General features: G+C 36.2%; 1 long non-coding RNA gene across 1 annotated transcript; it reads right to left on the reverse strand.

The window, feature by feature from the left end:
- Positions 1-362: 362 nt before the first annotated feature.
- On the reverse strand, positions 363-1,278 carry LOC122052330. Its single transcript, XR_006131962.1, has 2 exons — positions 1,175-1,278; positions 363-626 (listed from the first exon to the last, which is right to left on the reverse strand). It is a non-coding gene; the product is annotated as an uncharacterized LOC122052330 (long non-coding RNA).
- Between the last annotated feature and the right edge of the window lie 20,567 nt (positions 1,279-21,845).

Below are 21,845 nucleotides of genomic sequence, written 5' to 3' on the forward strand. Positions count from 1 at the left end.
CATCGACAAAAAGATTGCATATTTGTGAAGAAGCCATGTGATTTCATGAGAAAAAAATCCGTTTTCATCATAGATTTGCAATTAAAACATATTTTTTACAATAAAAAATAATTCGTCGTCAATCTACAATGAAAATAATTCATCTCAGAACTGTGATGAATCTTGATTCATCATAAATTTGTGATGAATCAAGATTCGTCACAAAATTATGATAAATAATGTTACAAAAAGTTTACGACGAAAATATTTTCGTTTCAAAATTCAAACCTTTTTAATAGAAGCTCTAGATTTGTGCATTTAGCATGTATACATATCATATCAAACTCATCCAATACATCATGCAATTAACATCCAACACATCCTACGATTAACATCCAAAGAAGTCATCCAAAATAACTACAAGTCATACATATCATATCCATAACTACAAGTCATACATATCATATCCATATACAACTACAAATCATATAATACATCAAAGTTCAACAACTAATCATAATATCTAAACAACAAGTCATCTCACATGTCATTAAAAATAATAAGTCATCAACATGTCATCAAAAAACAAGCCTCCTTTTTTGCCTCATGAGACACTTCCTTCTCCTTCTTTAATTCTTCTTCTTTTCCTACATCAAATTACAAACAAACATTAAGTAACGTTTATAATAAAAAAAATATGTGTCTAACATATCAGTGACATATGTGTCTAACATTTATAACAAATAAAACTTAATTTATTATCATAGCATATCAAAGGTATATATGTGTTTTATGAGTTGTAACATATACATACATCCTTAATTTTCAAAAGATGTCATTTATCCTTAATTTTATGAAATATATATGTCACGCCCCGGGGAAGTCCCTGTCCGAAGAAATTTCGACAACACCACCCCTATACGGGTGACAATCTAAAATATTTCTACAGACACAGTATACATCAGCCACAGGCGACTGGAACATACACATAACCACGCAGTTTATATGTAGATCTAACAGCCCACTCGGCTGTACCAAACCAAACATAGCGGAATACAGTAGAAAACCAAATACAAATCAAAATACAAGACTGCTAGCCGGCTAGACTTACACAACCAACAAACAATACAAAATACCACGTAACAACAACAACACTCCACAAACAAAACCGGAGCACAAAGATAAATACACTGACACATAAAATAAATAAAATATAAAGGGAAACTGTAAGTCTTCTGATGTAATGTGGGAACCGGCAGGTAGGATACTCCAAGCAACTCCATAAATAACCTGGTACCTGAAAAGATAGTGTCCACTGGGGTGAGTTCAACAACTCAACAGATACCAGTTGACATGTATAGTAAGCTATAACAAAGAGTAATAACTATGGAGTACAGTCTCCTGGACAAAAGCTGGAAATGCACAATAGAAAAGGCTGAAGAGAACTATACTCACCAGGGCCTCCTATAAGAATAGTCAGGTCGTCAGACCGAGAGTATCATAAATCTTGTATGCATGTCAAACATATGCATCCATCCAAATACAACATATAAGTGCAGCAAACACAATCAGTAAATGCATAAATGCATATGATGCCAATGACATGGTCACCCCTGATGTCAGTCAGCCATCTCACACACAATAGTGAGACCGAGTGGGTAGGGTTGTGATAACCATGCACTCTGAGGTCACTGCTCCTGATGAGTGACCGAGTGGACGGGATGCTGTCGGAGTACACCTATCCTCCTACCCCAAATCATAAATAGGGAAGCTCAATGCTCTCATCTCCCGGTACACGATGACGGGGAGGAATCTCTGCCGGCTACCATGCTACGTCACACTACCCATGAGCGGACCAACGGAGTCAAACAAAGTCCAACCGCCTGCCGGCTACCACGCTGCTACACTAAACTAGCAGAGCCAAACAGAGCAGAACTGCCTGCCGGCTACCACGCTGAGTCACCAGACCAACGGAGCCAAACAGTAGAACTGTCACACACCTATCTGATATACCACTAACCCATGAGTAGTGGTGTGTACAGATACATGTAATTGGCAATGTGCTCGACAATAATGGAGCAGACTATCGCACAGCATGTAATCATGCGAGATGATGCATGACACTAAATATGGCAATATCCTGAACAGCATAGCAATATCCATATATCAATATAAAATGTGTACCATAGGACAATGAACCAAATCAAAGGTACATAGATCAAATAAGGTATCAAAAACCCTAAGTCCTGAACATAATAAATAACATGGTTGTGTCACTACCTCTATAAGCATGTATAATCAAGTAAATACTAACATGATGTGCATAACGAGTAAACAAAACAAGCATGTAACAGGTATCGGGTAGTGACCAATCGAAGCAAAGACAAGCATAATCATTACTAAAGGTTATAACCTACTAAACATATCAACATGACATTATCAAAAATAAGTCAAGGTACCCGCCTCAAATAGCAAGTCCAATCCAGTCAAATCCAACATCGAGATGCTCGTCTAGTATCAAAGTCCTGTAGTATATAGTATCCAGATTTAGCTAATTACATATAAATAAATTAGCTAAATCTAATCCTCGAAAAGATAACATAAATCCAGATCCAATTATAAACCCTAATTGGATCATTTAACTCCACAATCGACTTTAACTAATCCATATGAATTAGAACTTGCAATAAGCATAATCCATCACAATAACTTAATCTAAACCAATTCATAAGAACTCACCCAAATCCAAGATGGTCGTTGATGGCTCATGGTCAAAGGGTTTCCCTGCCCAAAACAGAATGACCGGTGCTGTGGATCGCCGGTGAACAATGCTGGCCAAACTACAAAGGCTGGTAGACAAACAACCATAACCTCCAACTATAAATTAAACTCGCATCACTACAAATCTGATATCATACTTCTTACCTTAGAATATAGCCGAAATAGAAAGCTTACAGCCTTATAAACCTCCACCGACAGCTACCAAGAATCACCTATACATCCATAAAGTATACTCGGATCAATCCAAGTCTTACCATTAAGCATCAAATTGTTGAAACTCAACACCTGGAATATCACTCACCTCTTCCTCTTCAGCAGATATCAAGTGCCATGGATCGGGCACAATCAACAAAGTGCTACTAATACGGTGGTAGCCGAAATCAACCTAGGTCGCTGCCTTCCAACAATCGATCCAAAATCAACACTATGAATACATTCAACTACTCTAAACCAACACCAAAATTTTAAATTGCTTACCTCCGAGATCGCTTCCTCTTTGGCAAATTGTGTATCTGACCAACAACACTCTACTGTTGGCTCGCGATCCGGGAAACCCACTGCCGAAGTTGTGGCTGGAGGGACCCTTGCTGTCAGAGCTGTGACTAGAGCAGTAAGAAGAAATTGACCTCCAAGCTATATACTCAAATTAAAGATCAATCTTACCCCAAAGCTGAAGTGATTGTTGTTGGCTACAACGGCCGGAGCTAGGGCACAACAGTGAAGACCAAGCTAGGGCACAAGGCACCGAACAATCAGCCGATGGAAATCAATGAGATGCCGTCATCGTGAGGGGCAAAGGGTGTCGTCGCCATGAGAGACAGAATGTGCTAGGGCACAGGCGACGGCTCGAGTGTCGGCGAAGAGAGGGAGTCGGCACTAGGGTTTCTTGTGGCTGGTGATCGGCGCGCGGCTCGGCGAAGTGGCAGAGGAAGGTGGCGCTGGGTCGGTGTCGGTGCACATAGGAGAAGAAAAGAAGAGGATGAGAAGATAATGAGGAAAGGGGGAAAAAGAACCGCGGCATGAGAGGAGAAGTAAGAGCGCGAGGAGGTTAGGGCACGGGCACGGGAGGAAACGGCAAAGAAAAAGAAATAATAAGAAAAATCAAGCATTTCCTCGCTTAAATGGGGTAGCCTAAACAGGTTTTCTCGAGACTCCATTTTTATCCCCGTAACCTAAGCCTTACGAGCTCCGAAAAATTCCAGAAAAATTTTTTAAAAAATTCCGAAAAATTTCCTTATCATTATTCGTCATTTTTCGATATTTTACATTCTCCCCCACTAATAAAAATTTGGTCCCCAAATTTTGTTATCTACCATCAGCAAATACTAACAACAGGTAAAGAGTATATATGCTGAACGGTAAATTAAATCACATACCTCAAGTGAAAAGATGAGGGTATTGAGCTCGGATAGTATCCTCAAGCTCCCAAGTAGCCTCCTCCTCTGAATGATAATGTCATCCGACTTTAACTAGTCGAATTGTCCTGTTCCGCAACTGACGCTCTTTCCGATCCAAAATCCGTACCGGAACCTCCTCATAGGTAACGTCGGGCTGAAAAGGAACAGAGATATCTGTCAGCACACATGCTGGATCGGGTAGGTATCTCCTCAACACACGTGGAATACATCGTGGACGCCTGCCAGGGATGGGGGTAGTGTCAGCCTGTAAACTACCGCTCCAATCCTCTCCAAGATCTAGAAAGGTCCAATGTATCGCGGAGCTAGCTTACCTCTGAGGTCAAATCTCTTCACCCCCTTCGTGGGTGAAACTCGCAGAAAAACATGATCACCAATAGAGAACTCCAAAGGTCTGCGTCTCCAATCAGCATAACTCTTCTAGCAGTCCTACGCCGCTGACATCCTCCATCTGATAGTATGGACCAACTCTGCCTCCTGCTGAGCTCTATGAGGTCCCAACAACTAGGCCTCCCCAACCTCATCCTAGAGGGTGGGTGTCCGACAAGGCCTACCATACAACGCTTCAAACGGTGCCATCTAGACAGCCGAATGAAAGCTATTATTGTAGGCGAACTCTACCAATGGCAAGTGATCCTCCCAACTGCCTCCCAAAATCCAATACACAAGACCTCAGCAAGTCCTCTAGAATCTGAATGGTCCACTCCGACTATCCATCTATCTGCGGATGGAAAGCTATACTGAAATGGAACTGAGTGCCCAAGGCTTGTTGCAGACTATGCCAGAAACGAGACGTGAACTGGGGGTCTCTATCCGAAATAATAGTCAAAGGGACCCCATGTAATATGATGATCTCCCGGCAATACAGATCTGTCAATCGATCCATGTAGGTTATCTAGATAATTAATAGTGGTTGAAGCCACGAACAAGCTAGGGAGAATGAGAATGAGAGTTGAGAGTGGGATGCGAACAAGAGAGAATTAAGGGGAGGCAGAAAAGAGAGCCAAGCCAGAGAAGTAAGTAAAGGATGAAGTGATTCTAGGATTTCGGTTTCTCTCAAATAATTATAAACACTTAATCTATGTTTGGTTTCCTATCGTCAATGAGTATTTATGTAGATAGACTATTCTATGATATCTGATGTGAACTTTGGGTACTACAATGACGTACCAACCCTAATCATCGTCTACTTTTGGAACTATCGCAACTAGTGATCGAAACCTAGGGGGAACCCTATCACAAGATACCTCAACTTTTAATTAACCACTTTTTCTACTGTGTGACAATGAATTAGGTTTGATCTATTAAACTCTATGATGGCCTAGGATTCCTCATGGCATACTAGGTTGCACTTACGTATCCAACTCTCCGTATCTTGATTTTTTATGGATTAGGGTTGGTGTTGGTGCAATCGACCTCCAAGGTTTTAATGTTAGACAAATATATTTAATAAAGCTTGATCAAGGGAAGTCCTAGTCATAGCTAGTCAAGGGTGAGAAGTCAACCAAGTGACTAGTCCTAACTGTGGTTAGGTAAGGGAGGTCCTAGTTGTGGTTAGGCAAGGAAAATCTCAGTAGATCGTGGAAGTCAGGTAGAAGGATTCGATAGATCCGGAGGACCCAATATCGAATCCTTGGTGGGTCGATCCAATGTTGAGTCTTGGTGAGTGGAGCCAAGTAAAAAAAACCCTAGGAGAAGGTAACCTTAGGTCTCTATGAGTGAAGCCAGGTGGAGAAACCTTAGAGATAGGTAAATCTAGGTTCTGGTGAGTGAAGCTAGATGGAGAAAATCCTAGGGGGAGGTAACCTTAGGTAACGGGAAGTCTTAGAGGAGTAAACTCCAAGCAAAGTTGATCGGTCAACCGAACCAGTGGATCTTGGTAAATCTAAGTTTAGTTTTACCATATTATTCTGTATTACTATTATTGTTGTTGGCTAATGTAGTATTGCAGAAAAAAGCTTTAGTGGATCATGGATTAGACACTGAGCAAAGAAAGTCCAAACAGATCTGGAGGATCAATGTTTAGCAGGTAAGTGGAGGTAAACAACTATAGAGAAGCGACAGTGAAATCGTGTTCCTGAAAGGAACAACCTAAGGTCGCTAATCCAACTAAAGAAATCAGGAAGATTGCCAAATTGAGATCAACACAGTGTTACTGTCAATTACTACTCATGCATCAACTATAGTAACCTTTGTTTTATAGGGACATATTTTGTTTAATTCTGTTTTGTAGGAACCAGTTTGATCGATCGACCAAACTCATGGATTGGTTAATCAAACCAGGTTAATATAGAACAAAGATCAGATCAAGCTGAAGCAAAGAAGGAAGCCAGGATGATCGGTCGACCAAATCCAGGGATCGGTCGACTGAACGATCACCTCATTAATGATGAATTAAGTGCAAATCTCGGTGAACAGGGAAAGTTCACTGTTCGATCAACCAAACAAGGTGATTGGTTGACCAAACCATTAAAGCTCATAAATGTGCAAGGATCAGATTTTAGTAAAGAAGGAAAGTACAAGGTTCAATCGACTGATAGGAGGTTTGGTCGATCGAACGGATGAGTCGACCGATGAGTTTATCAGTCGATTGAACCATGCTTATAAAAGGGAAGTTCGAGGTCCAAGGTAGGAATTAGCTTTTGGTTCATCTCTATGCTAAGTTTCTGTTCGTGCTACTGCTCTACTACTCATCATCAAGCAAGCTACTGCTCCAACCAAGTGTCGACAATCTTCATCACTATTCTTTTCGGTATATTTATATTTAGCTTGCACTATACTTAATCTCATATAAGATAGTAGGTTGTTATTATCTTATAACTTTATTGTACAAATTGCTTCTTTTTGAAGGTTTCAGAAAGAAGAATTATAGTGAATTGTCCAAAGGTGTGATCAAGGATTGTTGGTCTTGTTGGTACCCTAAGGTTGTTTTGATGTAATCAAACAAGTTAGGTTAGGTCCTGTTGTATTTAATCCTGCGTCTAAGTGTGCAGAAACTTACGAGCACAGGATGTCGAGCAAAAGATGCAGCTAGGTTAGGTGCTGCGGAAGAGTACACGGGCAGACGAGAAGGAGGTGCGCGGTATTTTTGAGGGACGAGAAGCCCGGAGCATAAGCTTGCTCGAGAAGGGGGGAAGTTGGGTTCAGGTGAGCCCTATTCTGGATGGATGAGATCACCCAAACAAGAAGAATCGGAGCGGAAGACCCAGACTAAGGTGAGCAAAACTGGAGCGAAAGGTTCGGACTCAGTCTGAGCGCTCAGAACAGGATTTTATCCGAATCGCATTTGACCGTGATTTGTTGTGAAGGAGATAAAGTTTTATCCCCCTCCAAACGCCTGGAACCTTTCCAGGTGCCCCGAGCAGGGCTATATAAGCAGCCCTGCTCCCATAAGCTAAATAGAACAAGAATTATTCAAGCAACACTTGTACACGCTTCTTTGTCTATTTTAGCTTCATCTTTTTATGCTTCATCGCTGTAAAGAAGCTTCTCCGCCTGAAGGAGAAATTAGCGTGACTTTACTCTTTGGATTAACAACTTCCCCGGTTGTAACCAAGTAAAATTCTTTGTGTCTCTGCCTTTTCAATTTATTTTTTATTTTATCTATGCAAGTGTTTTATTCACTACAAGAAAAAAAGATGATAGACAACGCTTTAAAAGCGTTGTCTATGTGACTGAAAAGGCGTTGTTAAAAGCACTGTTGTTAAAAGTCTGATCAAAGACAACGCTTTAAAAGCGTTGTCATTTGTAACAAAGACAATGCTTTTGCAATATTTTAAAAACGTTGTCTTTTTTTAAAAGATAACGCATAAAAAGCGTTGTCTTTTTTAGCAAAGACAACAGTTTCATAACACATAAAAAAGCGTTGTCTTTTTTAGCAAAAGACAAGAGGTTTTAAATTATTATCTTTTAATACCAAAGACAAATAAAACATAAATAAAAATAAATCTACTTTAATCAATAACGTATTATTAAATAAATAATCAAGATAAATATACAAATTATCATCCTTACACTTCCATAACAAACATAATTACTCACATACAAAGAAATTTTAATTAGGAGATACTCAAAACTACTCTTAATGACTACATCTTATTGCATGAACTTAAAGGATCTTGATAGATGTTATTTATCCTTTTGACTTAAATGTTTTTTACTCATTAGCTTTAACATCTTCTTGCTTAAATCCCAAAGTCTTATTGATAGTTCTTCATCGAAGTACTTCCCAGTAACACCTCTGAAGTTCGGATGCAGTGCAACATAGCATGTAGTTGCTACTAATGTAAGATTGCAGAACAAACATATCAGTAAGATTGGAAAAAAAAAATAAATGATAGCATAACTCATGAAGAACAATTTATCATAATCGCCATGGGTTGGCAACGTTTGATAGATTGAGCCTAATTGTCAATTGTCTACATTCGATTGTCTCATACTTTTGGTATCTTCAAAATCTGAAAGATAAAATACAATTATCAATAAGACAAAGCAAAACATTGCCAACCAAATTGTAAATCAGCATGATTCATTCACTTTTAAATAAGGCCAATAAAAACATAAGATACTTAATTACCCATCAACAATATCTTTCACACTAGATCATGTGGGTACAATTAATGTAATGTGACAAATGTGATACAACAAGTTTGAAAATAATTAGAACTATTAAATCAGTTGGTCATAACCAATATACATAGACTTGGACAATAACTTGTGTGCTTGGATTACAAGCTGATTGTAAAATCATGAGTTTAAGATTTGATATAAAACATCGATACTAGTTGAAATAATTTAGGTGAAAGCACCTTTATTCCTAATCCAGCATTCAAGCATCAAGAATGGAAAGATTACTCTAAGCATAGTTAACAATTAATTACTACAGAAACACGCGGTTCCACCCATTTCTACAACATCATATGGAAATACTACCCAACCTTTATCTAGACAGACACTCAGGTGTGGTGAACTTGTTTCCGAAGCACCTCACACACTAAGCTTCTCCTAACTAATGTCAATCCATACATGAAACATGAGTTATACGGATACATTCCTAGTCAACAAACAACATGAAACAATAATCTGGAGCAATTAACCTTATCAATCAATCCAAAGCTAAGGCAATAACCATTTCAATTTACATCTACACTTGAACTAGGACATTTAGAGCTTCATGAGAACATTTATCATCCAATTACAGCATTCACACCTTTACCTTGTTCATAAGTACTAACACCCCATCCCCTCGGGGCGGTGCGATGGTTAAGACATGGGGTGTTGCCACATGAGGTCTTGGGGTCGAAACTCGGTGTGACCGAGCATAACCTCCCCCATGTGTTGGCCATTTGCACTAATGGCTAGTAGCCACCCGTGATTTACCTTCTCCGTGTTGGCCTAGGGACGGGTTGACGGGGGTGCTAGGGGCGAACGAATCATCTTTTGCCACATAATTACTAACACCCCACTACAAATCCAGATAAGGCATTTACACTAAAAGAAATTACAGCAGTACCCATAATATTTCAGATCACAACATCTTTTAATTATATGGAACAACAATAGGAATTCTCAACTAAATCACTAAGCTCTTACTGAAGAAAACCGAGACTTAAAGCTAATAGTCATTGGAGCAACTCAAACTTATGCTACCATGTACAAGGCAAATGTAACTAATAATCTAGAGATAACACATATTGTAGTAATCCATATCTTGAAACTAAATAGATATTGGAACAAAAGATAACCTATTGCTTCATGTGTACAAATACAAAAGGAACATAATGATCTGGGTATTATCTTATAGGCTAGTTACACATGTACATCATGCACTTGTTTCATCCAAAAATTTCCATATTGTCTGCATCTTTTAAGTAATCCAAGAGAACAACTAAAATACTTGCTCAACTAAACACATGAATAGGATCTGGAATTTAATTAGAGCATGTACAAGATTTCAAGTAGAGTATGCACCAATCAAACATTTAAAGAATACAAAAGAATACATGCCCAAATCATATGAACAGATTCTAAAATTCCAAATGCAAGTTTGCACATTTCAATCATTCTAATCTACCACTATTCAAAAAGATATTCCAAGTGCGTACAAAACTTGACAGAAGACATCCATAACGACTTATCTAGATCCAACGAACAATCCATCGAAAAACCACAAAAAAGATACAAGAGCCCTGATCAACAAGAGAAAACACACATCCCTAGATGGAATACCACAAATCTCACTGCAAGAAATCGGATGGCAGTCCTGAGCATTACCAAATTTGTAGCTCCAATAATTGAAAACCAAACGAAAAGCTTCATCGATCTCACAGGAAAAGAACAATTTGCAGACCCAAGGGCTTTCAATCGAGAAGAAACAGACAACGTAAATCAACACCCAGAAAACATCCGTGCTCATCGAGCAAAAATCATCAGTGTAACTCAACGGAACACCGAAAATCATTCACTTGCATTAGATCTGCAACACGGAAACAAGAACATTATCGACACACACAAATCCAGGATCAACATACCTAGAAGTTCTACCCATATCTACAATGGAAGAAAGCTTGCTTAAAGCTTGCGTTCAACACACGATCTAACCGCAGAAAAACACACAATCGTTTAAAACCGAAGAAATCTTGCAGATCCCATGAAGATCACGATCAGAACCCTAGAGAACTCTACTCTGTAACTACCATGGAAGAATACTTGCCTCTCCTTCACGGGAATCACGCGCACAATCCCCCCTCCTCCTCCGCTTGAAGCTCTCCCGAAGCCCTTCACTCAAACCGTCACGTTCATCTCCCACTCGCAGCCGACAAGTACATTAGCATGAGAGGGATTCGGGAGGAGAAGACTATGCGTGAGTCGGTAGGATTGATTTGGGAGAAAGGTGGGTGTCAAAGTGAAACCTAAGGTCATTTCTATTCCTTAGTTGCATCCAACGGTTCAGATCGTCCCAAATTTAAACGAGGGCTTGACAATAGACAATGATTTTTAAAAATCATTATCATAGACACTAAAAAAATGTTAATAAACAATGCTTTTCAAAAAGCGTTGTTTTTGACCCATAAAAATCACTAATAGACAATGATTTTAAAAAAAACGTTGTCTATTAGTAAGAAAATAAAGAAATAGACAACGCTTTTCACTAAAAGCGTTGTTAAAAAGAAAAAGACAATGCTTTTAAAAAAAAATATTGTCTTTTAAGTGTTGTAAAATCTCAATTTTCTTGTAGTGATTCTAAGTTATAAGTCCGAGAAAGATATTTATTTTGTTTAATTTATGCAGGGGCTATTCACCCCTCCCTCTAGCCGACCGCTAAGGGTCCTAACAGGTCTTGGAGTAAGAGTCGACCTAAGCTCTGAACCAAGTAACCGAAACGAGTTCTTTATTTTTCCGTTGCACTACTCTTGTTTCAACGCCTCAAAAAAAAAGTTTTTAACGTACGATATTTGACCCCCACCTCCTCTATGCATCTTTCGATCCTTCAGTTGAGTTCTTCTTTTGGTTTATCCCCAAATCCTCATGGGATATGAATCTCATGATTTTGGCATCAAGGTCATGTTAATATGGTAGATCCAGACCATAAACATACATTTCATCGAATAAGAAATATGCAAACTTAATAGATTAAATGAAAAGATGTTCACATATCAAAAGGATTACTCCCTATATCCTAGAATAAAAAAAAACTACTTTATAACAAAGGGATTACAAATAAAAGACACTAATAAAAGCATTAATACAATCCAAAACAAAGAATAGAGATGATGAAATGATTAGGGAGAAGATTCCCAATGTCTTGGGTATCATTCCTTGCTCCGGAGGTGGACAAATCATCTTGATGGAAGAAGATGGCTTCTCTAGGGTTTCCCCTAGAGGGGGAAACTCTCTCCAAGGAAGGGAATGAAGCCCCTATGGTCCAAGATGTCAAACAAGGGTTTGCTTGACCCTTTTATACCTCCTCTCAAGCTGTCCAGATCTATAGGTTTATATGGCTCCACCATAATAGATTTTTTGACCCTTAGACCCTATTTTCTTAGGTTAGACCCTAAATCAAAGTTATAGATCTTAAAATTATCTACATTTCTATAGGCGTCATGACCTGTAACTCTAACCAAGTCAAAAGTGTTGGATCGTAAAATTCGCTAGAAGGGGGATGAATAGCGATTGTTGAAAATCATAAGTTGAGTTGAGTAAGCAGTGGAAACAAAAAAATAAGAAAAATGCTAACACACCAAGTTTTTTACTTGGCTTGGAGCCTTTATCGACTCCTACTCCAAGGGCCGCACTCGTCGAGTGCTTTCGTTGGGTAATCCACTAATAGTTCATAAAAAGAATTACAAGATTAGTACAAGAACTATAAAATTAAATTACCGACAACAAGAAAATTAAAACGTAGTCACAGGTTGTCGAAGGATCTTCCCAGCATTGCAGGAATAGTTGGCAACAGAGCAATCATAGAAGAAAGTTGTTATTCTTTGCTCCAGTGGAGGTCGCTTTATATAGGAAGCTTCAGGCGCCCGGATCCCTTCCGGGCGCCTGGAGCGTGACATCAGCCCAGCCAATCAGCGTGCTCCACGTTGCGACGAGATAAACTTTTGCATTCCAGGTGCCCGCCCCCTTTTTTCTAGCAAAAGTTTTTTTTTGCAAGAAAAAGATTAGTCCGAGGCAATAAATATTATACTACCATAGAAAATAAAAGTTAGCACAAATATATATATAAAAAGAGTAGTAATAAGATTCTATCTCCTCGAGACCAGAATCTAATCACGACCTCAACTTAGATTTTCAAAATGGATCTAAGTTGGATTGACGCTTATAGTTCCCTCAAACAGGGAGCACGTCCTCACTAAGTCACTCCCCTTCAATGACTTTACTTACCTTTTGTCATACATCTGGTCAGCTCGTCGACCTATCTCCTCTTCGTGCCAGCTATCCAATCGACCCATTGACCTAGCTGGACTTTGTGCCAAATATCTGGTCAGCCCATCAACTTATTTGGACTTTGTACCAGCTATCCGGTCAGCTCATCGACCTAGTTGGATTTCTTACCTGATATCCGGTCGGCCCGTCAACCTATCTGGATTTCTCCTACACACTAAGTTAGATTGTTAGATCACAACAGACCTAACTTAACTTACTTTATTATTCATCAAAACCTGAGTTAGACTGTTAGTGCTAACCACCAACAATTTCCTCCATTTTGATGCAATGACAACCTGGGTTAAGTTAGTGAAAAGATATGCAAAAATAACTAGACAAATGATATGGTTTTAGACTATTTTTGGTGTTTTTGGTTCTAGATTTTGCTAACTTAATCCACAGAGTTTTGCTAACTTAATCCACCTAACCCTCCCCCTTTGACATTCATCAAAAAATAAACATAAACAAGTTAGGAAAAATTGACTAAGTAAAGTAACCAAAAAAATTTGACAGTAGAAAATAGTCAGGATTACTTGGGGAGCTTTAACCTAGAAAATAAGTAAAGTATCTTTCAAAGATAAAATGTTAATTAATTTGAAGAAACTAAGTTAATAAAATGATTGTTTTCAAGATCTACTTAGTTTTTTTAAAAAAAATATGATAAGTAAAAAAATTTTGCAAACATAACTTAAAAGATTTGAAATTATTTTTTCAAAAATTACTAATTCTTTAATAAGGTTTTCAAAAGAAATTTTTTTGCAAAAATAGCTTTAAGGTTAAAAAAAATATTTCAAAAATAGATAACTTTTGAAAATTTTGAAAAACCTTTTTCAAGAAATAGAATTTTGAAAAAGATATAAGGAATGTAAAACTAAATTAAGATTTTGAAATTCTTTGAAAACTGTGTAAAGTAATATTTTCAAAACTTAAATAGTTGTAAAACTGATTTTTACAAGTTATTTTTTAAAACACTTTTGAAGATAATTAAAAATTTTCAATGCCAAAAAAAAACGAAGTAGTTTTTGAAAATATTTTAACTACTTAAAGTTATTAATCCTCCCCCTGAATCTGACATCAATTCAAAATAAACAACTAAAAAATGTCCTTAACTGTCTAACCATTTGTTACTTACTAACTATCAGAAGATAGCAGTTTTCACTTGATTAGTCATGTTATGTTAATTTATCCAATTAGTATTTGACTAAGCTGAAAAACTTAACCTGATTACTGTTAGTTTGGTTTTTAACGCCCAGACTTATATTGACGCATTGATATAAGCATCTTAAGTCCAAACAATCTGTCTATGCATCTCACCCCTTTCTAAGTTCAGCAATACACAAACAAGGTAGCCCTATTGTATTAGTGAGATGCTCAAGTCCTAGATCTATAGGAGCATGCATTCTAAGGATTTGATCTAGACTAAAGCTAAAATTGGTTTGAAATTTCTAAAAATAGGGAATTTTGAGAAATATAAATAAAAGTTTTATCCTAGAATTTTAAAGAAAAAATTTGAAAACAATTTTGTAATTAAGAATCCTAGTCTATTAAGCACATTCCTAACTTTCAACGTAAGGTACTAAATTCACATTCAGGGAGGGGTTTAGTGAATATGTCAACTAAAGTTAGACTTGGACTCAATGTATTTGAGTTCAATATCACCTTTAGTGACATGATCCCTAATAAAGTGGTGTCTAATTCCAATGTGTTTAGTTCTTGAATGATGCACAGGATTTTTTGTTAAATTAATTGAATTAACATTATCAATTAGTACTTTTATATTTGTAAAGTTTAAATTAAAATCTTTTAAGGTTTGCATCATCCATAATAACTTGTGCGACACATTCTCCTATAGCTATATATTCTGACTCAGTTGTAGATAAGACAACACAGTGTTGCTTTCTACTAAACCAGCTGATAAGCGATGGGCCTAGTAACTAACATCCACCACTTGTACTTTTATGGTCTAATTTACAGCCAGCGTAATCTGAGTCAGAATAGCTTATTAGTTCGAATTGGTTGTTCTAGGATACCAAATTCCTACATTTGATGTTCCTTTGAGATATCTAAAAATTCTTTTGACTTGAGTCAAATGTGATTCTTTAGTACAGGTTTGGTATCTAGCACACACACTAACTGCAAATAAAATATCAGGTCAACTTGCAATTAAGTATAGTAGGCTACCTATGACACTCCTATAGTATTTTAAGTCAACTGGTTTTCCATTTGGGTCATTATCTAAGATTGTGTTAGTTGCCATAGGTGGTTTTATTTCCTTAGTGTTTTCCATTCCAAATTTTTTAAATAATTTGTAATTTATTTTTGTTGATAAATGTAATTGCCCTTATTTGTTTATTTAATTTATAGTCCTAAAAAGTAAGTTAGTTTACCTACTAGGCTCATTTCAAATTCTTGTTCCATTAGGGTTATAAATTTTTGTAAAAATTCTGAATTAGTTGACCCAAAGATTATGTCATCTACATAAACTTGGGCTATAAAAATATCTTGTTTAATTAACTTAACAAATAGGGTTTAAGTCCATATAGGGCCCATTTAAGTATCAGGATGATCTAAACTCTCAAACTCAGGTGGCTGACCTACACAAACTTCTTCTTTGATTAGCTCATTTAAGAATGTAGATTTAACATCCATTTGATAAAGTTTAGATCCTTTATGGGTTGCATAGCTAAGTAACATTCTAATGGACTCAAGTCTAGCTATTGGGACATATGTTTCATCATACTCAAGTCCCTCTACTTGACTAAATCCCTTAGCAACTAGTCTAGCCTTGTTTCTAATAATTTCCCCAGTTTTACTTAGTTTTTTTCTGAATACTCATTTTGTTTCTATTATTTTTTTATTCTTGGGTGGTGGTACTAAGTCTCAGACTGTGTTTCTCTCAAATTAGGCTAGCTCTTCTTGCATGGCTATAATCCAATCTGGGTCAAGTAAGGATTCAGCTATTGTTTTGGGATCAATCTTTGAAATTAGGGATATTTGACTTAAGTTCCTGAAGGATGACCTAGTCTGAACCCTTAGGTCTGGGTTACCAATTATTTTGTAACACCCCACCCTCCTCGCTACTAGACTGTGAGGGCGGGGCGCTACTAGACTACTAACTTTACTTAACTATCCTTGTTCACATGTTGATAGAAATTCCTAAAACTCTCAGAGAACTCAAAACATACAATTAACTAGCAGCGGAAGCCTAAATGACTCATCTAATACATTCTTAATAAATGGCGATCTTAATAAATTCTTATGCTAAATCCCAAGGTTTCTATAGTCCAGGCATCACACATCCATCTGCACCTCCTTGTCGCCTTCCTTTGCTATAACTTTTCTTTTCCTGTATCTGCAGTAAGAGGAAATGCAAACTATAAGCAAAATGCTTAGTAAGCGCTATCTAACTCACAAAATCTCGATATGCATGTGCATATATCTATAGCATGATCTAACTGATTACTTACTGAAGACTACTCATGCTCATCTAATAATAAAGGAATCAAACAGGCTGAAATGTTAAACATGTAAAGCTACTCATGCTCAGAAAATAGCAAAGAACAGTAAGCTAATCTAAATGACATGCTAGCATAAAAGAAAACTCAATTTGTTGCTTTTAAAACAAAATGAAACTTATTTCATTTGTTCTAAATTTATTTTTTTTATTTCACTTGTTTAAAAACTTCTTCTTTAATACTTTTATACTGATGTAAAACTTACTTTACTTGTTCAAAAACTTATACTTATAATACTTCAAAATAATAATCAACTTTCTTCTTGGGTCTGGCAACTGTACTTGCTATGCGCGCATCCCTAACTAGACCCGAGATAGTTGGTCCCGAATCTAGTAGGGTTTACTATTGTAATGACCCGACCCATTTGGCGACCTATTTGGCGACCCTCGGGTCGTCGACCATCGACCGTCGGCTGTGCCGTTACTACTAGATTATCTAAACCTAGGGACGACTACGGGAGCCCAACCCAAGGACAACTGAGAGTCCAGCACAATGCCACTGATAAAAGCAAAATCCTTGTTATCTTTTAATACTTCTAATATATAATGCCTCAGCATTTTAACAAGCACCTTGTGTGTCAAAATCCCTAAAGTCTTGACTTTGGGATCTACTTAAGGCCTTGGCATTTTTCTTTCTTTTCTTTATCTTTCTTATACTTGTTAATACTTCTAAAAGAATGCTTCTTTAAAAAGAAACTGAAATATTTAAGTAAATTCTAACTTTGAAACGCTTAAACAAAAATCTGCATAATATGCTAATCAAAATTCTGCATACTATACTAATCAAGATTCTGCATTCTATGCTACACTATTTCTGCATACTATGTAAATATAAATTCTGCACTATAATACTTAACCAAACTGCACTAAAAATTCTACAAAAAATCTGCACTACAAGTTCCACCAAAAATCTGCACTATAAACTTTAAAGAAATCTGCACCATAAGCTCTTTAAGAAATCTGCACTACAAGCTCTAAAGAAATCTGCATTTTAAGCTCTAAGAAATCTGCACTACAAGCTTAATTAAAATCTGCACTATAAGCTTACATAAAAATCTGCACTATAAGCTTAATTAAAATCTGCACTATAGGCTTAATTAAAATCTGCACTATAAGCTTAAATAAAAATCTGCACTATAAGCTTAATTAAAAATCTGCACTATAAGCTTAATTAAAATTTGCACTATAAGCTTAATTAAAATCTGCACTATAAGCTTTCATAAAAATCTACATTTTAAGCTTAATTAAAATCTGCACTATAAGCCTACATAAAAATCTGCACTATAAGGTTAATTAAAATCTGCACTATAGGCTTAATTAAAAATCTGCACTACAAGCTTAATTAAAATCTGCACTATAATCCTACATAAAAATATGCACTATAAGCTTAATTAAAATCTACACTATAGGCTTAATTAAAAATCTGCACTATAAGCTTAATTAAAATCTGCACTATAGGCTTAATTAAAAATCTACACTATAAGCTTAATTAAAATATGCACTATAGGCTTAATTAAAAATCTGCACTATAAGCGCTTCTCATGTTTCGAATTCAAGAAGAACAAAGGTCCGAAACTACTCCTACTGCAGGTGAGAAGCACTTACCTTTGCGTTCTTGGGCTTACAACCGGAAAGAAAACTTCTAGGGTTTGCGGGAATTGCAAGCTTCGACTCCTCCTTCGTGCTTACGGTTTCCCCTTGACGAGAGGATCACAACCATGTGAAGATCTCCCGGAAATCTCCCTTGGCCGGCCGCCGGAGAGGAACCCTAGATCCCCCCCTTTTTCCTTCGCCCAAATAGGAGACGTTGTGTCGTCGGGAGAGAAAAGGAGAGGAGAGGTTTAGGTTTTGGAAAATAATTCCTAAGTTCTCCCTTTTTATAACTTAATATTTCTGTTAACTATCTTAAATAAATTCGTTACCTTTTCTAAACAGACAAATCCAACATCAACTTATCCCTTTTATAATCCAATATTCTGTTAACTATATTAAATAAATTCACTACCTTTTCTAAATAGACAAATCCAACATCAACTTATCCCTTTTATAATCCAATATTCTGTTAACTATCTTAAATAAATTCGCTACCTTTTCTAAACAGACAAATCCAACATCAACTTATCTCTTTTATAATCCAATATTCTGTTAACTATCTTAAATAAATTTTACTACCTTTTCTAAACAGAACTGCTTGCTTGACCACTTGATTAGCCGGATTTGCTTAAGGCTTGGTTCGGCCGAAGGTTGCAGGTTCGAATCTCGGTTAATTTTTTTTATTTTTTGCAACTTGTTTCTTTTGGTAAAAATACCAAACAAACTCCAAAAATTATATAAAAATACTCTAAAAATTTCTAAAAATCTCTAGAATTTTTCTAAAGCATTTCTAAATATTTTTAAGTACTATTAGGACTCGAAATGAGTAAATTTGGGTTGTTACATATTTGGTCAATTGGATGATCTAAGTTGACTCTTAGGGTTATGGGAGGTTCATTCACTTGAAGTTGATATTCTTCTTTGTGAATTAGGGTTTCATTTGCTCCCCCTTGACTAGTCTTACCTTGAATAAAGTTAATTAGTTGAATTTGGGTTTGTTCTAAGTTTTGGTTGGTCTCTTTAAATTTCACATTTGAGGTTTCTTCAATTTTCAGTGTGACTTTTTTATATATTCTATAACCTCTATTGTTTAACAAATATCCTACAAATATTTTATTTTCTATTTTTGAGGTAAATTTTTCTAAGTGTTCTCTTGTATTTAGTATATAGACTGGGCATCCAAATACTTTAAAATATTTAATATTAGGTTGTTTATTATAATTCAAATAAGGTTTTATTGTGAGTTTTATTTATCATAGTTTGGTTTTGTACATAATAAGTTGTACTAACAGCTTTTGCCTAAAAGTATTTTCGTAAGTTATATTCATTTAGCATTGTCCTAGAAGCTTCAAGTAGAGTTCTATTTTTTTCCTACTATTCTATTTTGTTGAGGTGTTTTAGAGCATAAAAATTCATGATGGTAACCGTTTTCAAGACAAAATTGATTAAAGTTGTGATTTTTTAAATTCTTCTCTGTTGTCACTTCTGATTCTTTTAATTTAAAATAATTTTTAAGATGATTTTTAAGTTACAATAATTTTTTAGTTAAAATAATTTTTAAGTTAAAATAATTTGAAATTAAAATTTGAATTTAATTTTAATTTAATTTAATTTAATTTAATTTAATTCAATTCAATTTAAGTCCTTAGTCATCCCACCCGATCTATGTTTTCAATCATAGAATCCTACAATTTTTGTGAGATGAGTTAAGTTCAATTTCAGGGTTTAGTTTAACTTTGTGTTAGATTCAGATTTAGCTTTGGGCTCAATAAATAGGTATTCTTTGGGCAAACTTCTAGGCTATGGTGAGTCACCTGGATATTATTAGAGTAATTATGTCTTTGAGATTTTTCAAATAGTTCTATCCACTGAACTTAGTACAAAATCTTGGTCTAACTAGTTAGGATCTGTAAGGGGTAGCTTCAGTTAGTTTCACTAAATCAAATGCACCAGGTCGAAGCCATATCTTCCTAGACATGTATAGATAGAGCTTCCCTAACCTACTATCATCTAAAACTTTACCAGTACCGTAGGTCAAGTTAAACTTTTATCCCTTTTTAAGCTAATCCTAATTACCTTGCCGGGTAGATTATTTTTGGAGGTGCCAACTAGTTTGGAGCCTCCCTCTAAATTATTGATCTAGATTAAATTTTAGTTCTAGGTTTATGTCGATTACTTTTATAATTGTAATGAACTTGATGATAGTGTGGGTTTGATTTGGTCTTGTAGTTATTTCTATTATTTGATTTTAGTTTAGTTGATTTAATTTTATGTTTTGGCTGGTTATTTGATTTTACATGGTATATTTTATTTTTAGGTATGTAGTATTGGTTCAATCTTACTTGCGTGGTTAGGCATGCTTTTGGAACCCAAGCTTTAGTTTGTGTTTTGTTTTGAATTACAAGTGACATAAATGATTTATTTGTTGAACTAAACTTGTATCCAAGCCCAGATTTGTAGTATATTGCTTTTTGATTATTTAATATTAGATCCAAATTTTTTGATCTAGTTGCGAAATTTTCTAACAACCCTTTAAGTTTGTTAATTTTAATTTTTAGTGTTGAATTTTCCTCCTCAAGTTTTACGACTTGATTTGGATTAGATTTTTCAATTTGTTCCTTGAGGCATTGATTTTCCTCAAGGAGCATCTTATTTTGATTTTCTTGTTCAGTTAATTTTCTATTTAACCATGAAATGACTTTAAAAAACTTTTTGCTTAAATTAAAGCATACCTCATCAGATCCTTCGAAAACGAGTATGAACTCGTTGCTCAATCCGAGTTTGGACTCATTTCCGATTCATCCTCCAATTTTGATTCGCGGGCCATCAGTGCAAAGTAGCTTCGATGCTTCTGCTCTTCAACTTCCGATTCCTCTGAAGATGAGTCATCCCATTTTGTTTTGAGTACCTTCTTTTTGGTTGTCGTAGTTTTGTCAGTCTTCAGCTTTGAACACTTGTTCTTGTAGTGACCCTTCTTATTGCATCCGAAGCAGGTCACATTCTTTGATTTGGTAATGGAGCTGATCTTCTGCAGGTCATTTTTGCTGAAGTTCTTCTTTCTCCTGGTGAACATTTTTCTTGCCAAGTTCACCAGGTGTTCTTCGTCTTCTAAGTGTTGGTCAGACTCACCTTCATATTCAGGCTTGGTTCTTGACTTTTTCTTGGAGGAACTTGCAAAAAGAGCAACACCTTTCTTGGTTTTGGTGTTAGTTTGTTCGTGTAGCTCAAGTTCACAAAATAGTTCATCTAACTTTAATTTTGAAAGATTCTTCGAAATTTTGTAGGCATCCACAATGGATGCCCATAATGCATTCCGAGGAAATGTGTTTAAGGCATACCTTATTAGATCGCGGTTCTCCATTTGGTGGTCGATGGTGTGAAGCCCGTTGAGAATATCCTTTATCCTTACGTGGAGTTGACTCGCCGATTCTCCTTCCTGCATTTTTATATTAAATAACTTATTTACATAAAGATCTCGTTTAGTTACCTTAGCATCGTTGGTTCCTTTATGAAGTTCGATGAGCTTGTCCCACAGTTCCTTTTCATTTTCATGTGGGCCCACTCGGTTCAGCTCTTCCTTCGTTAGCTCGCATTGTAGTGTGTTGAGAGCTTTAGAGTCCGTCTAAGCTTTCTAC

Source organism: Zingiber officinale, chromosome 3A (genome assembly GCF_018446385.1).
Source record: "Zingiber officinale cultivar Zhangliang chromosome 3A, Zo_v1.1, whole genome shotgun sequence".
In the NCBI taxonomy this organism is placed as follows: Eukaryota; Viridiplantae; Streptophyta; class Magnoliopsida; order Zingiberales; family Zingiberaceae; genus Zingiber; species Zingiber officinale.